Raw genomic sequence first — 16,172 nt, forward strand, 5'->3', positions numbered from 1 at the left:
TCACTTCTATTTAAACTAGTCTGATCCCGTGTAGCAGATCAGACTATACAGACAGAATTCTCGGCAAAAGTCTCTGGAGAAAAGACCCTTTCAGGATTACCTGATTTTATAGGGATCTGTGTCTTATATCACCCCTAGTGTGGAAGTCTGCAGAAACTGAAGTTAACTTGTGAAAGGCTGATGATGATGCAAACAATTCCATTTTCAGAAATACAAATGAAGTTTATCCAGTGAAGGTGCATCAATTTCCACTCTATGGAAGATGCCAGTTTTGTCTCTATCAGCAAATTCAATTCTGTATTCCTAACTGCCCATATATGTGCTTTTCCTTTGGATTTTCCTTTGAACCAGTTTTGAGTGCTCACTGGTTTCCTCATTAAATAATGAGTGAAATAAAATCTTCGACACATATTTTATATTTGTATGAGAGACCACAATTTTTAAAAATTATGTTTCAGCACCCTGATTCTCTAGCAACTGAGCTCATTCCCAAAAGTGGGGTTGGCAAGGGGTGGGGGGAGATCCCTGAGTTTCCGACTGAGCATTTACCCAGAAGAGTCTAGTTGAGTGAGCTAATAAAAAGGGGAAAATAATGTCTACCCTCATTCCTGGACACAGAGGCTCTAGATTTGAGTTTATTGCAGAATTTGTTATAAAAATCATGCTTGCACAGCCAAATTTGAGGATTGCTGTGATTGTCCTCCTTTTTATTTTTTTTCTTGACCCTACATGTTTAACTAGTTCACTTACATAAGAATAAAATGGTAATAACAGATGTTGTGCTGGGCTTAGAGAAATAGGATGGGAACATGAATACCACTGGATATCTCGGTCTCTTCTTCCAGCACTTAAGTCTTTACCTCTTCCTGTGTTAATCTCACTCTTCCTAAAACGGTTTCTCCATATTCTCCAAGTTGTGGACAGCTATTAGCATCTCAGCATCTCTTACGCAAATCCTTTGTGGAAAAAAACAAGAGTGCCATTAGCATAAGTCTTTTTTCAAAGCTGTCGGCAGGAGAAGGAGCTTTCTAACTTGGGAAGGAGGGTGGAATTTTTTTACAGGGCTTCAGTAGGCAGGGTCAGCTGAAGTTCAGCTAGTTTCAAGAGTATTTGTTCCAAGAGGTTCTGGGGAAAAGAAGGAATTATTCTGATTAATTAAGTGCCATTGTTTGGACAATCTGGATTTTACCAAGAGGAGTGGGAGGAACGGGGCAGGGCTGAGGTCACGTGCAAGCAGGGGGACAAGCTGCAATTGACAAGGACATTGAGGGCCACAGAAGGAGCCATGTGGGAACTGCTCCAGTGCCCTTTCTTCCTCATGAAAGATAGACATGCCCTATGAACATAGTTACCAATGGAAAAAATAAAGATTTAGGGGGAGGAAATATCTATTCTTATCACTTGTATTTTGCTAGAAGAACAAGGTGGTTTCACACCATGAGCTTCAGTCAAAATCCCCAGAATTTGAATCCTGACTTCCTACTGATTTTTTCCATGACCTTGGGCAAATAGTTAACTTCAATAAATTCCAGTTTTCTCATTTAGGAAGTGAAGAATATCTACTTCAAAATTTAAATGGATTGTGTATACAAAGATACATCATTGCATCTGGAATATGTTCAACTGTTTTAATTTTTTGTGATGATGAAGATGATGGTGATATTATGAAGGCACCAAAACCTACTCATTTATACTTTTAAACCACCCCCTCATTATTGTTTTTAAAATAGAATATTATAAGGAAACTCACACATCACTTCAGCCAGTGGTCAAGCCTCTCCAAAGAGACCACAGGGATCCAGGAAGGAGGGGAATGGGGTGGGGATTCATGGGGGCTAACCTCTGCCCTACAGGAGAGGGCAGGTGAATATGGATAAAGGAATCCTCATTTTACAGTTGAGTCCAGGCTCACTCTGTGTCTTTTTGTGAGTGAGAGAGAGTGTGAGCGTGTGTATACTCATGTGCATTTATGTGTCTGGATCCAAGTGTGTTCACAGGATGTGATGAGTAAACAGTATGTGACATCAAGAAATTATCAGCATTGACACTGATTACAGATGCTGGTGAATTAGCAGTGTAGGAAGGGGAGATAAAATTTGGCTTAGCTGTGAGAAAGTAATGCTACTGTAGTTTTTTTTTTTTTTACAGTCATTTTCATGAGCCCCTTACCATTTATGCTAATTACCATGCAGCACAATCGTAATTACATGTATCATTAAATATGTGCCCAGTGAACTTGTGTGTAAGTTGTCTTGATTAGAATCATCATCTCTGCTTCACTCAGACACCTGTTCAGAAATATACTGTTTCCAGTCTTGCTACTTCAGAGTCTATCGAGTGGGACCTGACTCCCTGGAGTTTCAGAACCACCTGCCAGGTCATATGGATACTAATTCTCGTTGGAGAAAGCGGTTCTCTCAATCACATCCCAGTGCAGGAGGAGGCACAAGATCTTTTTCTCTCTGCTTCCCCACCAGCAATTCTTCAAAGGGCCCAGGGAGCTCCCCCCCTACAGCTGAGGGGACCCACACAACTGAGGGAGACGCACACATGACAGGAGACAATGACAGATACAGAGACAGACAGACAGGAAGAGAGTCAGAGAGAGGCAGACACAGAACGTGGGGCCCAGGCACAAACACAGTCTGTCCAGCGAGGAGAGTGGATTCAGAGACCCTCACAAAGCAGGCTGTTTTTCTCTGATACTCCACGAGAAAAAAATTGTTCCCACGAGCCGATCCAGCCAATTTTGGGATCCTTCCTTGACCTGGATGGTGAAGAAACCGGAAGAGGGAGATGAAAAGCAAAGGGCAGGCAGGGAGAAGAGAGGGAGGTAAAGTAACAGAGAGATGGGGAAAGGCAGGGGAGTGGAGGGAAGGCAGAAGCTATGAGGGGCTGGGAGTCTGCTGGACGCTCAGTCAGTGCCCATCTGGTCAAGGAAACCTAGGGGACACGTTCATGTCCTCTTTCCTTTGTGATAAAACTCCCAAGTCCTTAATTAGCTATGTAGATGCAAGCAGTAACTGGCTTCCTGCCACAGAAGTGGAACAGAGCCAAGAGCCTCTACCTGGATTGACTCATTCAGTCCTCAAAATAATACTGTCGTGATGCCATATTATGGGAAAGGAAGCTGGCACGTGACTTGCCCACAGTCACCCAGGTAGTGAGTGAGATTCAAATCCTCCCATCTGGCCCCAGATCCTAAGTTCTCAAGCACAACATAACACCATCAAAGCCAGTTACATAATAACTCATAGTGAAGGGATCCTGGACTTAAAAACATTCTTGTTTAATTAAAATTTATTTTAAATTAGCTTAATATACAAGTCAGTCAACATTCCCAGAATAAAACGTTTTCATTTCCATGAAGACTTCACTTTTTCAGTTCAGTCAGAGAAGCGGGGGCAGAATTCTAGTCTTGTGGTTAACAGACAAACGACGCCTCTGGGGGTTCAGTGGCTCCATGATTTCCACTTGGTGGACAGAGCAGATTCCAGTGTTCCACCTCCCCGTGTTTGGGTTCTGTTGCATTTTTGTCAAAAGACATTGAAGGGACTGGAATTTGGTCCCTCAGTGACTCCAATTTCCCCAGTGGAAACTCATGCAAAATCTATCAGCTTTCAGCTTTCTAATTTGTTAATAAGTAATGATATTTTTAAAAAAGAAATCATTTGGTTATCATCCTTGGAGATTAATTGGATAATTAATTTTAGCTAAGTGCTTATGAAATATAAAGTGCTTCATAAGTCTTCAGGATTGATGTGCTCATGCTTCTCACCAGGCCTGTAGGGCAGAAAGTCCGCAAAATGAGAAGCTGATTATGAATGGCCCTCATAAGGGCTGATTCTCACTAAATTGCACCAACCCCCATCAGAGAATTTTTTGGACAGGCAGATGATTATCAGGGTCATTTTTATATCTCAGACTGAAACTCTGAGCACTGAAGGGCAAATCAAAGGGAACTGGCAAGAAAGAGAACTCGGCTTCCTGTTTACTCTGTTGTAGGAAAAGGCAGAGGAACCAGAGATCAAATTGCCAACATCCGCTGGATCATGGAAAAAGCAAGAGAGTTCCAGAAAAACATCTATTTCTGCTTTATTGACTATGCCAAAGCCTTTGATGTTTGGATCACAATAAACTGTGGAAAATTCTGAAAGAGATGGGAATACCAGAACACCTGACCTGCCTCCTGAGAAATCTGTATGCAGGTCAGGAAGCAACAGTTAGAACTGGACATGGAACAACAGACTGGTTCCAAATAGGAAAAGGAGTACGTCAAGGCTGTATACTGTCACCCTGCTTATTTAACTTATATACAGAGTACATCATGGGAAATGCTGGGCTGGATGAAGCACAAGCTGGAATCAAGACTTCCAGGAGAAATATCAATAACCTCAGATATGCAGATGACACCACTCTTATGGCAGAAAGTGAAGAAGAACTAAAGAGCCTCCTGATGAAAGTGAAAGAGGAGAGTGAAAAAGTTGGCTTAGAGCTCAACACTGAGAAAACTAAGATCATGGCATCTGGTCCCATCACTTCATGGGAAATAGATGGGGAAACAGTGGAAAAAGTGCCAGACTTTATTTTTTTGGGCTCCAAAATCATTGCAGATGGTGACTGTGGCCGTGAAATTAAAAGACACTTACTCCTTGGAAGACAAGTTTTGACCAACCTAGACAGCATATTTGGAGAAGGCAATGGCACCCCACTCCAGTACTCTTGCCTGGAAAATCCCATGGATGGAGGAGCCTGGTGGGCTACAGTCCATGGGATTGCTAAGAGTCAGACATGACTGAGCGACTTCACTTTCACTTTTCACTTTCATGCATTGAAGAAGGAAATGGCAACCCACTCCAGTGTTCTTGCCTGAAGAATCCCAGGGACGGGGGAGCCTGGTGGGCTGCTGTCTATGGGGTCGCACAGAGTCGGACACAACTGAAGTGACTTAGCAGCAGCAGCAGCAGCAGCAGCAGCAGCAGACAGCATATTAAAAAGCAGAGACATTACTTTGCCAACAAAGCTCCGTCTAGTCAAAGCTATGGTTTTTCCAGTAGTCATGTATGGATGTGAAAGTCGGACTATAAAGAAAGCTGAGTGCCAAAGAATTGATGCTTTTGAACTGTGGTGTTGGAGAAGACTCTTGAGAGTTCCTTGGACTGCAAGCAGATCCAACCAGTCCATCCTCAAAAAATTCAGTCCTGAATATTCATTGGGAGGATTGATGCTGAAGCTGAAACTCCAATATTTTGGCCACCTGATGCAAAGAACTGACTCATTTGAAAAGACCCTGATGCTGGGAAAGATTGAAGGCGGCAGGAGAAGGGAACGACAGAGGATGAGATGGTTGGATGGCATCACTGACTCAGTGGAAATGAGTTTGAGTGAACTCCGGGAGCTGGTGATGGACAGGGAGGCCTGGCGTGCTGCAGTCCACAGGGTCGCACAGTGTTGGACGCGCCTGAGGGACTGAACTGAACTGCACTGCAGTCATCAACTGCAGTCATTTTGGAGCCCAAGCACATAGAATCTGTCAATGTTTCCCCCCTTTTCCCCTTCTATTTGCCATAAAGTGATGGTACCGGATCCATGATCTTAGTTTTTTGAATGTTGAATTTCAAATCAGCTTTTTCACTCTCCTCTTTCACCCTCATCAAGAGGCTCTTTAGTTCCTCTTCATATTTTTCCATTACAGTGGTATCATATGCATATCTGAGGTTGTTGATATTTCTCACGGCAATCTTGATTTCAGCTTGTGCTTCATTTAACCTGGCATTTCTCATGATGTACTCTGCCTAGAAGTTAAATATTCAGGATGACAATATACAGCCTTGTCGTATGCTTTTCCCAATTTTGAACCAGTACATTTTTCTATGTCCAGTTATAACTGTTGCTTCTTGTCCTGCATACAGATTTCTCAGGAGACAGGTAAGGTAGTCTGGTATTCCCATCTCTTTAAGAATGATCCACAGTTTGTTGTGATCCACACAGTCAAAGGCTTTACTACTTTACTTTTCTACTTCACTGAAGCAGAAGTAGATGTTTTTCTGAAACTCCCTTGCTTTCTCCGTGATCCAACGAACACTGGCAATCTGGCATCTGCTTCCTCTGCCTTTTCTAAACCCAGTTTGCACATCTAAAGTTCTCAGTGCATGTACTGCTGAAGCCTAGCTTGAAGGATTTTGGCATTACCTTGCTAGGGTGTGAGATGAGTGCAACTGTGTGGTAGTTTGAACATCCTTTGGCATTGCCTTTCTTTGGGACTGGAATGAAAACTGACCTTTTCCAGTCCTGTGACCACAGCTGAGTTTCCCCAATTCAGTGATACACTGAGTGTCGCACTTCAGCAGCAGTATCTTTTAGGATCTGAAATAGCTCAGCTGGAATTCCATCACCTCCACTAGCGTTGTTTGTAGTAACGCTGCCCACTTGACTTCACACTCCAGGATGTCTGGCTCTAGGTGAGTGATCCCACCATCATGGTTATCTGGGTCATGAAGATATTTTTTGTTTAGTTCTTGTGTATTCTTGTCACCTCTTCTTAATCTCTCCTGCTTCTGTTAGGTTCTCACCATTTCTGTCCTTTATCAGGCCTGTCCTTGCATGAAACATTCCCTTGATATCTCCAATTTTCTTGAAGAGATTTCTAGTCTTTCCCACTCTATTGTTTTTCTCCATTTCTTTGCACTGTTCATTGAAGAAGGCCTTCTTATTTCTCCTTGCTATTCTCTGGAACTCTGCATTCAGCTGGGTATATCTTCCTTTTTCCTTTGCCTTTCACTTCTCTTCTTTCCTCAGCTATTTGTAAAGCTTTCTTAGACAACCACTTGCCTTCTTGTATCTCTTCCCCTTTGAGATGGTTTGGTCACTGACTCCTGTACAGTGTTACAAACCTCTGTTCATAGTTCTCAGGCACTCTGTCTACCAGGTCTAATCCCTTGAATCTATTCCTCACCTCCATTGTATAATCATAAGGGTCAAATTTAGGTCAAATCCCCTTCATGGATCATAGTCTTGTCATGCAAAGGGGCTTATGTAATTCAGTGAAGCTATAAGCCATGCCATTCAGGGCCACCCAAGACAGACGGGTCATAGTAAAGCATTCTAACAAAGCGTAGTCCACTGGAGGAGGGAATGGCAACCTACTCCAGTATTCTTGCCTCGAGAACCCCATGTGCAGTATGAAAAGGCAAAAAGATATGACATTAGAAGATGAGCCCCCTGGTCAGGAGGTGTCCAATATGGTACTGGGGAAGAGCAAAGGGCAATAACTAATAGCTCCAGAAAGAATGAAGCAGTTTGGCCAAAGTAGAAACAATGCTCAGTTGTGGATATGTCTGGTGGTGAAAGTAAAGTCTGATGCTGTAAAGAACACTATTGCATAGGAACCTGAATGTTAGGTGCATAAATCAAGGTAATTGGATATGGTCAAGTAGGAGATGGCAAAAGTGAACATCAACATATGAGGAATCAGTGAACTAAAATGGATGGGAATGGGAGAATTTAATTCAGATGACCACTATCTACTGCTGTGGGCAAGAATTCCTTAGAAGAAATGGAGTAGCTTTTATAGTCAACAAAAGAGTCTTAAATGCAGTACTTGGGTACAATCTCAAAAATGACAGAATGATCTTGGTTCGTCTCCAGGGCAAATCATTCAACAACACAGTAATCCAAGTCTATGCCCCAACCACTGATGCCAAAGAAGCTGAAGTTGACTGGTTCTGTGAAGACCTAGAAGACCTTCTAGAACTAACATCAAAAAAAATAGATGTCCTTTTCATTAGAGGGGATTGGAAGGCATAAGTAGGAAGTTAAGAAATACATGACAGAAAACTATAAGACATTGATGAAAGAAATCAAAGATGACATAAACAGACGGAGAGATATTCCATGTTCCTGGGTAGGAAGAATTAATACTGTGAAAATGACTATACTACCAAATGCAATTAGATTCAGTGCAAACCCTACCCAATTACCAATGACATTTTTCACAGAACTAGAACAAAAAACTTCACAATTCATATGGAAACAAAAAATATCCTGAATAACCAAAGCCATCTTGAGAAAGAAGAATGGAGGAATCAACCTTTCTGACTTCAGACTATACTACAAAGCTACAGTTGTCAAGACAGTATGGTACTGGCACAAAAACAGAAGTACAGATCAATGAAACAAGATAGAAAGCCCAGAGATAAACTCATGCACCTATGGGTACCTTGTTTTTGACAAAGGAGGCAAGAATATACCATGGGGCAAAGATAGATAGTCTCTTCAATAAGTGTTGCTAGGAAAACTGGACAGCTACATGAAAAAGAATGAAATTAGAACACTTCTAACACCATATACAAAGATAAACTCAAAATGTATTAAAGATCTAAATATTAAGATCAGAAACTATAAAACTCTTAGAGGAAAACCTAGGCAGAACACTCAGTGACATGAATTACAGCAAGATCCTCTATGACCTACCTCCTACAGTAGTGGAAATAAAAACAAAAATAAACAAGTGGGACCAAATTAAACTTAAAAGCTTTTGCACAGCAAAGGCAACTACAAACAAAGTGAAAAGACAATCCTCAGAATGGAAGAAAAAATAGCAAATGAAACAACTGACAAAGGATTAATTTCTAAAATATACAAGCAGCTCATACAACTCAATACCAGAAAAACAAACAACATAATCAAAGAGTGGGCCAAAGACCTAAACAGACATTTCTCCAAAGAAGACATACAGAAGTCTAATAAGCACATGAAAAGATGCTCAAGATTGCTCATTATTAGAGAAATGCAAATCAACTACAACAAGATACCACCTCACACTGGTAGGATGGTAAGGATGGCCATCATCAAAAAATCTACAAACAATAAATGCTGGAGAGGGTATAGGAAAATGAGATCCCTCTTGCACTGTTGGTCGGAATATAAATTGATACAGCCTCTATGGAAGACAGTTCAGAGATTTCTTAAAAAACTAGGAATAAAATCACCTGCAATCCCATGACTAGGCATATACCCTGAAGAAACCAAAATTGAAAAAGACGCATGTACCCCAATGTTCAGTGCAGCACTATTTACAATAGCTAGGACTTGGAAACAACCTAGATGTCCATTGACAGATGAATGGATAAAGAACCTGTGGTATATACATACAATGGAATATTACTCAGCCATAAAAAGGAACACCTTTGAGTTAGTTCTAGTGAGGTGGATGAACTTAGATCCTATTAAACAGAGTGAAGTAAGTCAGAAAGAGAAAAACTAATATCATATGTTAATGCATATAAATGGAATCTAGAAAGATAGTACTGGTGAACCTATTTGCAGGGCAGCGATGGACACACAGACATAGAGAACATGGGGGAGAAGAGGGTGGGACGTATGGAGAGAGCAACGTGGAAACATACATTACCATATGTAAAACAGACAGCCAATGGGAATTTGCTGTCTGACTCAGGAAACTCAAACCAGGGCTCTGTAACAACCTACAGGAGTGGGATGGGGAGGGAGGTAGAAGGGAGGTTCAAGAGGAGGGGACATAGGTATACCTATGGCTGATTCATGCTGATATTTGGCAGACCAACACAGTATTGTAAAGCAATTATTCTTCAACTAAAAGTAAATAAATTAAAAAAAAAGATACCTGGAGTAAAAGGCAAGTTTGGCCTTGGAGTACAGAATGAAGCAGGGCAAAGGATAACAGAGTTTTGTCAAGAGAATGCCATGGTCATAGCAAACACCCTTTTCCAACAATGGAAGAGACATCTCTATACATGGACATCACCAAACGGTCAGTATTGAAATCAGTTTGATTATATTCTTTGCAGCTGAAAATGGAGAAGCTCTATATAGTCAGCAAAAATGAGACCTGGATCTGACTGTGGCTCAGGTCATGAGCTCATTATTGCAAAACTCTGCTTAAATTGAAGAAAGTAGGGAAAACCACTAGGCCATTCTGGTATGACTGCAATCAAATCCCTTATGATTATACAGTGGGTTATCCAGATGGGTTTTAAATCCAATGACAGGTTTTCTCAAATGAGTGAGACAGAAGGATATTTGACAGATAGATGAGGAGGAAGAGGAGGCAATATGGGTCAGAGGCAAAGCCATTCAGAGATTAATGTGGCCACAAACCAGGGAATTCCTGGAGCCACCAGAAGCTGGAAGAGGCTAAGGACAGATTCTCCCCTAGAGTTTTCAGAGGGAGCACAGGCCTGCCAATACCTTGATTTCACGCTTCTGATCTCCAGAACACTGAGAGAATAAATTTCTGTTGTCTATGTTAATTTGTTACAGCAGCCACAGGAAACTAATTCAGTGGTTAATTGAGACGAGGAGACTAAGCAACAGGGTGAAGCCTGAGACAACCATCAGTTTTCACTTCGGGTGACCGGCATGGAAGATGGCGTCCTTCACCTAGACTGGGAACAGAGAGCAGGTCTTAAGGAAGTTGGTAAATTCAGTTCTGGTCATTCAGACTACTGGACCAATCTTCCAAGGGGTCTCGTCCACTCCTACACATTTTGCAAAGTATGTTAAAAATGCAAGGCCCTGATTGCTCTTCACCTGGGTCATTTTTCAGGCGTGTTTTTGCTCTGAGTAACTTTGAGGGACTGTTTCCAGGACGAAGAGGAGGCTTGCCCACCACTGGCAATAAAACAGCAGGTTCCTCAGGCTCAGTGTCCCCTTCCTAAAGTGCAATCCACTGCATGGATATCTGGCCCTCCGTTTCACCCTGTGGGACTCGGAGTGTCAAGAGTAACTGACATCCACATGCTGATGCTGATGCTGCTTGCTGTGCTGTGAAGAGTAAGAATTTCTGTCTGATCCAAGACCCTTACTTCTTTTGCCTGCATCCATGAAACAGCAATAAAGCTAATTTACTGGCTAGAAAGTAGGGTAAAACCAATCTCAACTGGAACCTGAGTTGATCCGTGAGTCCTCCTGGAAACACCACTTGGGGGGTGGTCTGTATCTCACCAAAGACATCTGGCTACAGATAACAGATTTGGAAATAATCAACTGAGACGTCTTGATTAACACTACAAATGTAAATCATGTCACTCAGGAAAATTTTATGAGGTAGGAGAGGAAGGGACAAGAAGAGAAGGAAAGCAAACTTGAGGAACGCTGATATTTATGGGACAAGGAGAAGGACAATTTAAAAACGTAGACAAAAATCAGGCAAATATTTCCCTACTTAACCAGCCTCTGTATCTTAGTAATTCTTACCTTTCTTTGCAAACTTCTGCATCTAACCTGTTGTCAATTTCAGTTAAGCAGTGTTTGTTTGTTTGTTTTTACCATACTGCAGGGCATGTGGGGTTTTAGTTTCCCAACCAGGAACGGAAACTGAGCCCCCTGCAGTAGAAGTGCAGGGCCTTAACCAGTGGACTGCCAGGGAAGCCCCAATCCCAGGAGCTTTTTTTGTGTGTGTGTCCATACCACTCAGCAAAGGATATCTTAGTTCCCCAACCAGGGATCAAAGCCAAGCCCCTCACATTGGAAGTGCAGAGCCTTAACCACCGAATAGCCAGGAAAGTGCCTCCAATTAATCTTTGAATCCCATTTTGTCCCACACCCATCTATTTTTTTCCATTCCTAGCTGATGTTCTAGTTTCGGCTCCACATCTACTGTATACAATCTTTGCAATAATCTCCTAGTTGGTCTCTATGTTATATTTATGACAATCCATCCTACACAGTGCTGCCAGATTAATTTCCTTAAAATATCACTTGGATTGACTCAGTCTCCCGGGTTAGAAACTATCCACAGTTCCCCAGGATTCCTGATCTTTCTACCCATTGTTCTAGGGCTATCATTACAGAGTAGGAATTGGTGTCATAGGGAATAAAATACAACTGTGGAGAAAAGAGAAAAAGGATAGAGGGAGGGAGAAAACGAAAAGTTCACAGGTTGTGAGGAGTCATCTTTGTGGGGCATCAGATGTCTTGTTCGGGCTTCCCTGGTAGCTCAGAGGTTAAAGCGTCTGCCTGCAATGTGGGAGACCTGGGTTCGATCCCTGGGTCGGGAAGATCCCCTGGAGAAGGAAATGGCACCCCACTCCAGTATTCTTGCCTGGAGAATCCCATGGACAGAGGAGCCTGGTAGGCTACAGTCCACAGGGTCGCAAAGAGTCAGACACAACTGAGCAAGCGACTTAACGTTAACATTAGATGTCTTGTTCAAGTGTGTCCAAGGTAGACCTGTGGGCCAAACCCGTCTGTTATTACAACACAATTTTATTAGAACACAGCCATATCCATCATTTACACATTGGCCATGGCTGCTTTTATGCAACAACTGAAGAGCTGAGTAGTTGTGACAAAGACTATCTGGCTCTTTATAGAAAAAGTCTGCCAACTCCTAGTCTAGCTACACCTGCAATATATGACAGGTTTTAGACCTCAAGGAATGAAGAAAGGGATATTTTAAAAAGGGATGCTAAGGATAACCAATTGGATGACTCTCTGTGGACAGTCTTTGAAAGATTCCAGCAGAACTCTGAATGGCCTTTAACACTGGTGAGCCACGAGACAGTCCCCATTAAAATGACTTTGTGTACTGACTCCGGAATCTTTATTTACAGTGTTAATCTCTCTCTTGAAATTTCTCCTCACCTTTCCAGGTCTACTTTATTCGTTTAAATTCCTTCCTTTAGATTTCTACTCAACCTCTGCCTCCTTTCATAAGCTTTCTCTGTCCCTCACCTCACAGCCAGTAGCTGCGTTTACTCAATGCTTCCCAACTCAGCCCTTATACAGTGTACCCCTGTGTATTTCTGGCTGATCTTTTCATGGCTGGGTAATCTCCATATTAAATCAATAGCTTACTGAAGTCAAGGACTGTCTCATGTATCTTCTTATTCCTTACAAGTTCTGGAAAAGGGACTTGAATAAAATTGTTGATAAGTGTATTATAAATAGTGAAATCATGAAACAGATTTTCCAACTTCCCAGTCCTACAGAAATGCTATGAGCAAATATTTTAACACCTTATTGTCTGGATCATTTAAAAGTTTTAACTGGATTCATTATGTGAAATCCCCAGTCTGTAATGACAACACAAGAGTGACTGGGCCATGAGGGACACCTCACTGATTCTTACGCTTGAGTTGGTGTTCCTGTGCTCCTTAACTCCTATCTAAACACTGCCTCTTGAAGCCACCTGCTCAAAGACGGTGGCGGTGGGGGTGGGGGTGGTCTTCTCAGAGAGGAGGATGGCCCTGTGGTCACATGTGTGGTGGTGGTGCTTTAGTCGCTTAGTCGTGTCTGACTCTTGCGACCCCATGGACTGTAGCCCACCAGGCTCCTCTGTCCATGGGATTTTCCAGGCAAGAACACTGGAGTGAGTTGCCATTTCCTTCTCCAGGGAATCTTCCTGACCCAGGAATTGAACCCAGGTCTCCTGCACTGCAGGCAGATTCTTTGCCAACTGAGCTATGAGGGAAGCCCCACGTGTGTGGTAGCCTGGTCTGCTGTTCTAGTTTTCTATTTTAGGACACACATTTCCTATAGCTGGGCTTCCCCAATAGCTCAGAGGGTAAAGAACCCACCTGCAATGCAGGAGACACAGGAGACATGGGTTCGATTCCTGGGTCAGGAAAATACCCTGGAGGTGGAAATGGCAACCCACCCCAGTATTTTTGCTTGGAGAATCCCAAGCACAGAGGAGTTTGGCGGGCTACCGTCCATGGGGTCACGAAGGTCAGACATGACTGAAGTGTCTGAGTACACACACATTCTCTTATAGCTGTTCTGTATATTTTTCATTTAAAAACATTTTTATTGAAAACATATGTATAAAAATGCACATATAATAAATGTATTGCTCAGTGACTATCACGTTGAAAACCTGTACAATCAGCTCCCAGATCAAGAAACAGAATATTTGTTGTTGTTTAGTTGCTAAGTCATGCCCAACTCTATGACCCCATTGACTGTAGCCCGCCAGGCTCCTCTGCCCATGGGATTCTCCAGGCAAGAATACTGGAGTGGGTTGCATTTCTTTCTCCAGGGGATCTTCGTGATTCAGGGGTCAAACTCATGCAGGTGGATACTTTAACTCTGGGCCACCTTGGAGGCCCATAACTACCTAACATTTTCAAAACAAGCAGCAGCTTACGAGTAACTACCACAGACGATTATTACATGATTTTAAAAAGTTTTGTTGGGACAATCAATACCCTACCCTAAAAAATTAGCAGGTTCAACTATTCATTTACATCTACGCTCCAGATCACTTAAGTGTGGAATCTAAAATATGACAAAAATTAACCCACCTACAAAACAGAGACAGACCACGGCCACAGAGGACAGACTGGCAGTTGCCAAGGGTGGGGTTGGAGACGGATGGAGCGGGAGGCTGGGTTAGCAGACACAATCTTTTATATATAGAATGGACAAACGGGGTCCTACTTATAGCACACAGAACTATATTCAATATCCTGTGATAAACCATAATGGAAAAGAATATGAAAATAGAATATATATATATATAACTGAATCACTGTTGTACAGTAGTGATTAAGTAACACAACACTGTAAATCAACTATACTTCATTTAAAAAAGACAGGAAGAAAAGAATGTAATCCATCCCAAGAAATGCACATCATGCTCTCTCTCAGCTGTTCCCACAACTCCTCTCCAAGGGGACCGCTGTGGTGACTTGTGACAGCCTTGACTGACTCTGCCAGGTTCTGCACTTTATACAGAGGGAATCACACCAGGTGCATTTTGGCAGCTGGCTTCTTTTGTTTGTGATTCACTCCCAGTGCTGTGTGCACGTTGTAGGCTGTTCCTTCCACTGCATTTCAATGAATAAATCAATTGTGATATATTTATACAGTGGAGTACTACCCATTTCATTTTCATTAAAAATATCTGACATTGGAAATCTCAAGGGCTTAGCTGTTGAAAGTGAAGTCCAGTGCTGCAATAAACATAGTGTTATTCTCAAAACTTAAATTTCATAACGGCCTCAGTGTCTTCCATTAAGTAAAATGCTATGGGTACTCTCTCAGCTTCTGAGCCATATCTGAGCCTGCTTTGCTTAGAACTCTACTCATACAGCAACATTTTTTCAGAATAAAATTAGAGCAAACAAAAATATCAGCATTTATATTCAAGTAACTTGATTTATTATCTCTGAAATTCTTCTTACCTTCACACTTCACACACTTATGAAAACATGTTACTTTTAATGGCAAAAGTGTAAGTGCACTATATTTCGTTTACTTTGATATGTGTTCAAGTCTCCTTCCACCAACACACATACACACACAGCCACCCCCCTCACTCTTCACTGACTGCAAGATTTTAGCTACAGCACCGCTCAGTAGGATACACTTCATTATGACAGTCTTCTCTTGATATTGCAGGAATTACTACTGCTTGGAAGAAATCCAAAACCTATATTATAGGAAAATTCAGAGTGTCATGGTACTCTTCAATAAAAGTGCTTGCAGAAAAACATATTTTTTAAAACTCAGGTTATGAAGGTACAATATAGTTTACATACAGTAAACCATAAATTTACTATAATATTATTTTATTTACAATAAACCATATGTAAATTCACATAAAGTTTACGCTCTTTAGTCTACAGTTCTGAGGTCCAACAAACGTGTATAACTGTGTAACCAGCACCACAATCAAGATACAGAACCTCCCATCATCCCCAAAGTCCCCTCGTGCCTCTTCGTACTCAGCTCCTACTCCTAACTCTACCTCCTGGTCACCATCTCCTGGAGCCAGCTCAAACTCATGTCCATTGAGTCCGTGATGCCATCCAACCAACTCATCCTTTGTCATCCCCTTCTCCTCTTGCCTTCAATCTTTTCCATCATCTGGGTCTTTTCCACTGAGTCGGCTCTTCACATCAGGTGGCCAAATACTAGAGCTTCAGCTTTAGCATCCATCCTTCCAGTGAATATTCCGGATTGATTTCCTTTAGGATTGACTGGTTTGATGTCCTTGAAGTCCAGGGGACTCTCTAGTGTCCTCAGTTTGAAGGCATCAGTTCTTCGACACTCAGTCTTTTGCACTGTCTAGCTCTCATATCCGTACATGACTACTGGAAAAACCATAGTTTTGATTAATCTTACCTTTGTTGGCAAAATAATGCCAGTGCTTTTTTTGCTGTCTTGGTTTATGGGCTTCCCTGATA

The 16,172-nt window shown here is 42.0% G+C and overlaps 1 protein-coding gene across 1 annotated transcript in view; it reads right to left on the reverse strand.

Annotated features, from left to right (window-relative positions):
• Positions 1-525: 525 nt before the first annotated feature.
• The window catches only part of BBS10 (Bardet-Biedl syndrome 10), a 38,941-nt gene continuing 23,294 nt past the window's right edge, over positions 526-16,172 (reverse strand). Inside the window, exon 3 of the transcript XR_009494439.1 lies at positions 526-956. The gene's annotated coding sequence lies outside the window, so the exon portion shown is untranslated. The remainder of the gene's footprint in view (positions 957-16,172) is intronic.

This window comes from Bos taurus, chromosome 5, assembly GCF_002263795.3.
Source record: "Bos taurus isolate L1 Dominette 01449 registration number 42190680 breed Hereford chromosome 5, ARS-UCD2.0, whole genome shotgun sequence".
NCBI lineage: Eukaryota > Metazoa > Chordata > Mammalia > Artiodactyla > Bovidae > Bos > Bos taurus.